The sequence below is a fragment of the Nesoenas mayeri genome, assembly GCF_963082525.1.
Source record: "Nesoenas mayeri genome assembly, chromosome: 3".
NCBI lineage: Eukaryota > Metazoa > Chordata > Aves > Columbiformes > Columbidae > Nesoenas > Nesoenas mayeri.
The window spans coordinates 16585436-16595140 of NC_137544.1; positions in this window are offsets into that span (position 1 = coordinate 16585436).

Below are 9705 nucleotides of genomic sequence, written 5' to 3' on the forward strand. Positions count from 1 at the left end.
AGGACTGGTACAACCACGGAACTACAGCAGATGAGAGGTGCAATGCTAGTTTAGACCCTCACTACGATAAAAATAAAAGAAATAGAGTTAGGCTGTGGGAATGGTACCAGGGCATCAGTAAAAGGTATTATAACATGGCCCACTACTCCATACTGTTACTGAAGACCTGACAGCTCTGGTTTTCTCTGAACCCCAGCTGGAGCACTGCTCTACCTTGTAAACTGGAAAGGAACCATTCCAAAGGATATCAGATGATACATTACACAGCACATGTTCAGATACGATAAAAATACCTCTCTTCAAAACAAATAAGACTGCAGACAACAAGAAATCTGCTGCATCCCCTCAGAACGCCCTTCCACATCCATCGCAAAGCTTGTTGCCTCCTCCTCCACTGAGCTGATTGCTCAGATGATAGGGCATTACATCCGTCAAAAAAATCCACAGCTGAAGGAAAACCACATCAGTTGCAAGGAAAAGTTATTTTATTCTAACAGTGCTTACTAAACAATGGGGAAAAAACTTCCAGAGACATGTTGCTGTTTAATTGCAGTTTAATTGATGCCCTCAGCTTTGAGCCAGCATAAATTATTATTATGAGGGAAATTGCTGAGCTCAGGTTATGCAGACACTTGCCAAACGAAAGCAATTCTGACAGTTGCTATAGGGAATTTTCTGCAGCTTTTCTGTCATTTTGCAGTGTACTTCATGCTTACCCAGCAGAATTAAATGAACTTCTGTCAAAAGCAGTGCTCTCCCTTAGCATGGAGACTGCATCAACACACTCCTCTGGTGCCACTTGTACTGGGAGGCAATGTGCTCGCAGCTAGTCCGGGGCCAGTATTCTGGGGCAACTGGATGCCTTTTTCCTCCTGCCCTTACTCTCATAAAATAAGCAAGTGATTTTGCCTGCTGGCAACATGCTTGACAGCAACACCCTTCAAAGTGCAGACAGCCCTAAAGGTGGTGACCGGTTACTAGTTTGCCTCTCATGTACTTAACTACCCTGTACTAAAACCAGCCATCAACCCTCCTAACAGAGACACACACCCCTGAAGCCTCTCTGCATTTAACAGCCTTCCACCCTCCTGCACCTTCCCTGGATATCTTAAAATCCATGCTGTGTTTAATAAATTTCTCCTTGAGTTATTGGAAAAGCACTGCCTTTATACTACAGGCCCAGGGGACCAGCAAAAAGATGGGAAGATTAAATCCTTGTAACTTCAGGTTTCTTTAGGTCTGGAAAGAGTCTGTGAGAATGAAGAGCCAAATCTGTGGAAAAGGTAAAAGGACATCTGCACTAAGTTAATGCCTGTAAGCTCCAAAATAGCTTCTTGTTCTTCTCCTTTATGTTTCCCCAGAGCTTCGGTATAATAAAGAGAAGAGAGTTAGAAGAGGGCAGGAAAAAGGCTGATACACTGCAGAACAACAGCTCTTGGGGATCATGCAGGGGCAGACGACCCTCCTGGAGACCATGGTGTTTAATACTCCTAACTGCTTCTCAGATGGTTAGTATTTTTTTTTGTCTCTCAATGTTTAGTTTTATGTACTCCTTGCTATTTATTAAAAAAATCATTGACAATATCTTCCCATTCCACATGAAGTGCAATTAATTCTGTGCATAACATAAGGTAAAAGGTACACATTGAATCACGACAATGGTATTGTATACACAAGAAGACATGCAATACGTTTGGCTAATTCTTTATACAAAGACAAATCTGTTATTTGCAAGTGGCTGTTTTGAGTCCTGCCAGGAGCACAACACATTTCTGACTCTGTGCCCCTAAACACACACAGCATTTCTGTGAGGCTCTTTATCTGGCTATTCAGGGCATTTGGCTCATGTATCAACTGCCTCTTCCCACATCTACACAAGATGCTCTCGCTTTTTTATTTTTCCTTACAAGTTGCTGCAAAATGCACTCGGGAGTAAGACACTAGTATTTCTGTCCTGCTTCCACCTCAGTATCAGTGTGATCCACCCAACCATGCTTCTTCCAAATCATATTTCATTGTCCTCATAAAGCTACTCAGGCCACAGACAAGGAACTGTTTTGCTATCTGTGTGCTGGACAAAAGACTGAAATGAAGCAGCATCCTCTAAATAACCAGAATAACTCTACAGAAGTCACCAAGATTAGGCTGATTTGCTCCTGTGAGGATCTGTGCTGTGTCCTTTGTTTATCTACAAAATGTACCCTGCACAACCAATTAAGGCTTCTTCAAGCTTGGGACCTTGGAAATGATCTTATTTAGTACTTTCATTAACAAACTTGGCACAAGAAAATGAAAACATGCTAATGAAACCAGAGCAAATCACAAGATTCAAAGGCTATGTCAATGCAGAGGAAGATCAGAGTATTATACAGGTGGGCTAAGAGTAAAACAGGCAGGATAAAACTGAAGATCATGGAGTACAAAGTCTTGTATTTAGGGACTAGCACCAGAATTTCTGCTATAAACTTAGCAGCACATAATTTAGCAGCAAAATAGGAGCACCTCATACTTCTAGCTAAGCACAGTGTGACAAACCCTTGTCAATGTGATACAGGGTCAAGAAACCAAATCTGATGCCAGGAGGTGTAAGAAGAGTCATTTTCACCAGTAACAAAGTGCATGTATTAGCACCAAAAGTCCTACTGGGATCTTGCTGGGATACTCTAAGACACTGGGATTTTGTGTTAAACAAAGACAAACTCAGGCTTAAAAGATACTGAGTCTGTTTTGGTGGAGGGAAGAAGGAGATACAAGGGGGTTGGCATATAGGAGGTTCAGGCTACACTTTTGCAGGCAGTGTGAGTGAATCATAAGGTATGATTGCAGCATTGGAGGCAGACGCAGCCAACCAGGCTTGCTCCTGCCTTGAAACGTGCACAGAATTTGCTCTTGTGCTTCGGTGAACAAGCACAGAGCCTTCCAGCATCCCTCGTACCGCCTTCCCAAAGGCACCCCCAGCATACTTCTACTGTTCATAATTAAAGGCAAACCTGAGAGGGCAAACAGGCCTGCAGGAACGACTCCCTCAGAAGCTGCTTTAGCGAAATGTTGAAAAGTAAGTGGATTTTCCCTGCCAAATTGGACTAGACATAACCATATCCTTCCAACTAATGAAACACTTCTTTTTGTTCAGATTTCTCAGCTGGGACTCCTATCCTGGTGTTTTGATATCTGATCCCAGTTTTCCCCATCGGCTCACACATTCTCTCCCCCCGCACCCCAAGCTATTCCCTCTGCAAGCTGCCTACGTGCATCCAAGGGATGAGATGAGGGAATGTCTCACATCAGGCTCGTGTACTTAAACATGGGCATTAAGTAGCTCTTTTGCAATGAAGCAGCATCAATATTTCAGCAGCATGAGAAGAGTGGAGAGCCCATAGCTGAGCAGGAGCCAGGTAATCATTTGGGAATGTAAAAGCTGCCAGGATTTAGTCATTCTGTGTTAAAGCATTGGGAATGTAACATAGCAAAGAGAGCAGAATTTCCAGGGATTGTGGCCTTCCATATTACCCCATGCTTGTTGAATGAGCCACAGTGCGGACAAGCTCTATGCAGAAATACATCTTTCTGGTCATGACAAGAAAGAAAGAAAGAGCAGAAAGAGTACAGAGCGTCTTACACAGGTCGCAGCGCAACCGCGTCTGCTGGGTGCAATCTCCCGGCACCAGCCAGGCTTGTGCACCTTGCAGAGAGCAGAACGTGCCCATCACCTCAGCCCAGACCTCACCTCCCATCCCAGCCATCAGCTGCCAGCCGGAGCAGAATGGGCTGCTTGGACCCCAGATAACAAGTGCATGGCTCCATAGCAAACACTCACCCATGGGCTCCACACCTGGGTTCTTGGAACCACCCTGAGATTCTGATGCCACCACAGCTGCTCCCAGCATAATTTTTTATCCAAACTGGTTCAAACTTCAACCTATGCTAAAGTCTACAGGGACAAGAAGATTTTTTTAGCTGCCTTGTCAGCTGCATCAAGTTCTGCCTTTGTCATTGATATAGACAAAAAAGTGGGAATACAGGTTTGACTTTTCACTCAGGCCAAAGATTAACTGCACAGTGCCTAAAGATGCAGGCTACTGCTCAATGTCCTGACTAATGATCTGGAAAAGAGAGTGAGCAGGGCAGGTTTACAAGTGACAGAATGTTATTCAACAATCAAAACAGAAACCTGCGATAAGCTGGTGAAAAAACTGCCTACAGACCCAATAAATGCTGGTTGAAAGGACAACACAAAACAGAGGAAACTCTGTGTTACCAAATACAGTCTTGAAATCATTTAAGTATTGATAAGGCCAGCAAAATAAGAACATTTTCACAATGTCCAGCATCACTCTAAAAGCTGACAGAATATTATTCAACAATCAAAACAGAAACCTGCGATAAGCTGGTGAAAAAACTGCCTACAGACCCAATAAATGCTGGTTGAAAGTACAACACAAAACAGAGGAAACTCTGTGTTACCAAATACAGTCTTGAAATCATTTAAGTATTGATAAGGCCAGCAAAATAAGAACATTTTCACAATGTCCAGCATCACTCTAAAAGCTGACAGAATATGAGGAAGCACTGGACTGAGAAAAGTCTCAAAAGCTTTAAACCACTGTCAAATCAATATAGTCTCGCCTTGCAAGCAGCGTTCAGTTTTAAGTCTCCCATCACAAAGTTATACGAGAAACTGAAAGTGTCCACGGAGGTATAATACAAGAATTTCAGAAGCAAGGATGGACTAAAAGCGATTGTACAAATCCTACAATGGGCTTATAAGAAAAATCTTCAAGCAATTAATTAAATACAAAAGACACACATGCACAACAGGCAGCATTTTTCTCTGATTTACACCAGATGACAATCTGGCCTTATCCTTTGATGTGAATCAAAGGGAGTTTGTGCTCTGTGAAAGCCAAGCACTAAATTACTCTTGATGACAATCATTCTACTTATCAGGCCCTGCAACTACTGTTCATTCAAACAAATTAAGCGTCTGTGTGCCAAGAATAACAATAAAACCAATTACATCATCAATACAGAATATTCCTCTCCACCTGAAAAAGTATCACTTTGATGAAAGTATATAATGTATAAGTGGAAAAATCCAGAGAATTCAGCCCCCTAACAAATAATACTTTATACAGTATGAAACTTATACAGTAAGAAATTCTTGACTGTGAGGGTGGTGAGGCACTGACACAGGCTGCCCAGAGGAGCTGTGGATGCCCCATCCTGGACGTGTTCAAGGTCGGGTTGGATGGGGCTTTGAGCAACCTGGTCTAGTGGAAGGTGTTCCTGATCATGGTCCAGGGAGGGTGGAACTAGGTGATCTTTGAAGGCCCCTTCCAAGCAAAACCATTCTATGATTGTATGATTCTATACAAATAAATAAATATTCACCAAATATCCAATGAAAGTTTTAATTATTCAATTAAAGCATTCCATAAGACTCCAAAAGGGATTCTTGATTCCTCTGTAAACTTATCATAAAGCTGGAGAATTAATTATTTCTCAAATGATTACTCATTGTATAAAGTCTTCGTTATTCCACATCACTACTATATTGACTCTGTTTGTCCCCACCATGCCTAAATATTATCTGGACAGCTGCCAAGCCATCAGTTACAATCCTCTCATATGAACATAACCTTTTTCATTTAAGATTTTTCTGCCCTCAGTAATGGTTACCTGACAATTCTGAAGAATCTCAATTCCGATCACCTTTACCAAAGGATCATTTTCTTACAAAAATATTTGAAATCGAGACGAGCTATGTAAAATGGTGGCACTATCTTATAGTTCAAAAAACCTCAACACAATAGGGTGCTGGTCTAAAGAAAAAGTTGGCCCATTATGATACCAACTCTGAAGCACAGTGCTTTGTGTGATGTCCCACTGACACCATTTCAAGCAGAAATTTCAGGCTTGAGACGTATCGTTCATGCCACCCTCCATCTAAAAGAATTAAAAAGAGTGAGAGAATATATAGAGAAGGGCACCAAAAACTGCCTTTCATGAAGCAAAATCTGATGCATTTGGCACATTGGACAAAATATATATGATATATATCCTCTATAGGATATATATCATATATATCATATTTGGGGAAACAATGTGTGCAAGCCACAGATTTTGATGGTTTTTAAGAAAGATGCATTGACTGTTGCTTTGAGAAGGATGAATTTTATTAGTTTGTTCATAAAAAGTTTGCTTCTGATATGTTCTAGGAAAATGTCTTTCCAGGTTCTCTTCTCACACAGCACTTTTTCATTTGTTACGATTCCAATACAGATTCCAGTACGGGATAGTACAACAGCCACAATAACAGCCACATTTTTTTGTAAACTATGCATGCTAAGAAGGAAAACCTACTTACAACTAATATCAAAAGCTTAGCTTTCTGCATGATATTGTATAGCCAGACATTTCTTCTATGTTATGAACATTGATTCCATAGTATGGGAAGTATGGAGATTTAATGTATTTATTTTCAGGGGAAACTTTGGGCTGAGGCCAGGAAACAACAGCTGGTCCTGGTCCAGAGTTATCTGCTGAAACACGAGGAAAGGCTGCCGGAAAATTAATGATCAACAAAACTCCTACTTTGAAAAGTTTCTTGTGTTGGAGATAAAGAAAAGACAGGAGACATCACTCCACATTTAAAATAACCCAATGAATTAAAAAATGGCAAAATGGAACCTTGAAAAGAGATCTCACATACCAGGCGAGTGCTTTCATTCACACCATTGATACATGATTTCTTTTTTCATGAGAAAAATTCGGCAGCCTTCTTCTGCTGGGTAAGAAGTCTGTATTCCTGAAGAGCTTGACAGAGCAGGACATTCATTTCCTATGCAGCTCTGATGACAGCAGCATGGGAACAATAAAGCAAATGGGCCCACCAATACTCCCCCAATATCATACCCAGGAAAATAAGACACCATTTCTCCAGGCAAACATTTCCATAAAAGAGTTACAAAAGGTGATAATCTTTGATAACAGAAAAAAATGTTCATCACATATTTGATACATTTAACATAACATTTTATACTAAAGCTTTCCCCTCAATTATCTTATTATTTTAGCGATCCATGCATGGCTTTTAAGCACAGGCAAAGATTAACAGAAACATTGTATTTAAACTTAAATAAATTACATCAATTCATAGAATTGCCAGTTCTTAAGAAGGGAGGCAATGTTAACTATATAACAATAACATCTAACCTTCCATAAACACTTTACTGAAGGTTATACAAACAAGAATAACTTGAGAAGAACAGGGGCCATTTAGCTGCCCTGGGAGGAATCCCATAAAGAAACAGAATGAAATAAATACTGGGTGTCGAGGGTTAAGATTGCGGGGTAACAATAAAACCCTGGCAGATGTATTGTTAACCTCCTCTCCCCCCCACTTCCCCCTTTTGCCCCTCCCTCTCCCCCCTTCCCACTAAGGACAGGCGATCAGGAGGGAAAGAAGGACAGAGAGAGAAGAGAGTTGGAAAAATTAACAATGTTTTACTAATGCTACTAATAAGAATAGAGAAAATAATACAAAATATACAAAACCAATCTTGAAAGTCTCAGCAACTGCAGAGCTGGCACCTGAAGTCCTGGATTGGACTCTGCAGCCAAATTGGAGCTGGATTCAGGCTGTCACTAGGGCTCAGTTCGCAGGGACGACTAGCAAGGTCCTCTCCTGATGTCGGCCATAAGCAGAAGGGAAAAAGCAAAGGGAAAAGGCAAAAGGGACGAGATCCTCGTGATCTCCCACTTTTATATGAAGTATTCACGTGAATGGAATGTTATACACAGTTGGTCAGTTGTTCCTCGTCGCCCCTCTCGGGAGATGTCCATCCGTGCTTATCAATAAGTTTGCATTCCATTGCTAGGTTTTACCAAAACATGTGTCTGGTTCTCCAGGAAAATGCAGTTAATATGAAGGCTGTAGCTGACAGGCAAATTCACTAAAAGAGAAACTTGTTTTTAACAAAACCAGGACACTGGGTCATAATTACAGTTTTTCTGTGTGTTCTATTTGAAAGTCTCCAGTGTTCAAATACATGGAAATTAGACCTGAAAACTCCTTCCAGCACCACTGTTTAACGTCATGAACGTCCAGCACCTTCAGACTAAACGGCTCCTGTACCCATCCATGGATCAGGACCACATGTGAACCTCTCCATTCCAAAGTATCTCCCACTGCAGAAATGGCATTACCTACCAACACAGCAGCATGTGAGCTTGCTCTTTTTTGGCCTGTGTGTTCTAAGCGTTGTAAGTTCTGCTCTCTCATTAGCAGAAGAACATGATGAGGGAAAGGGGGGCATGTCTCTCTCATTTAGGTTTCTCCGGAAGGCAAAACCTCCCATTGGTAAGGAGGCAACCCCTTGCCTAGATACCTCTTTCACTAGTTTGCAGCTTTTTTCCCTTGCTTGTAGCTCCACAGACATTCATCATGTGGATCTGAGGCTTCCTACAACATTAATGCAAGTAATTAAATGATACAATTTGCGTTATCACAGGCCATCATTAAGCAGCTTGCTTGTAATGATGGCAGCTAAGTACAACAGCAATAAAATATTTTGGTAAAGCAAAGATGCAGTATGTTAACTGCCAAAACGAATCAGTTACTAAAGATGCATGTATAGTGTCCTGTTCCTGGCTTGCCAAAGAGCACTTCAGTCTAAAATATGTACAAATGTACATATATATATATATATGCATATGCCATAATTTTCTTCCACTGAAGGATTATTTCATTCTATATATAAATCATTATTAATGGTGTACCAGGTATGTAATCATAGCTAGCTACAGATTTAACATGCACTTTTTATAGTCCTCAGATTTCTGATCTTCGTACAAGGAAGACAGTACTGTGTCCTAATTAAACTCATAACCAAGAACCTTGTCATTACAAGTTGTAAGGAAAAATTCAGCACATACACATCCTACTGCCATGTTGAGCCGATGGAAGAACAAGAACTCTTCAAAACTGAGTCTGAAAAAATATCTTAGCTTTAAACAAACTTCTAAAACTTTCTACAAGGTTAACTTTAGGCTATAAAGTTCACATGAGGAAGGATAGTTATATCACATCTTCTCACAGATATCTCTGGTTAACTGCTTGATTGCCTTCTTTCCAGCTCTGTCTTTTCTGTCCTCTCCCTTTCCTTCCTTCATTCTTATGGTTTGTTTACACTGGAAATAATCTGATAATTATAGTTTGTTGTTATTGCTCCATTAGCAGGCACTATACTTCAGAATAAAAGTAGTTTTCTTCCTAGAATGGAGTTTCCATGTGGGGAATTACCCCAGCTTACCTACAGTGTGCAGGTATAATTATTCATGATTCGTTTACCCTTCAGTATCCCCATATAGACAAGCACTTGACCTTCAAATACCCATCAGCATTAATATTCTATGGCATAGAACAGAAAAGTATGTTTAGATTACACAGAGAAACTACACTGGGTGCTTTCAGATCAAATGCTTGTCTGTTCTTCCATCTGTTAAATGATCTAGTAAGGGATACTACATCTGCACCAGCTTTTCCTGTGACATCCCCAGCCCATGACAGCTACACCAGTTTAGATAAACTAAACAGAGTGTCCTGCAGCAACCCGTCTGTGGGACCTGAGGCTTTCTCACAACTTCACCATGCTCCTAAGTACACCTCCAACGCCCTCTCTCCAGCCCCCACTGTGCAATCTG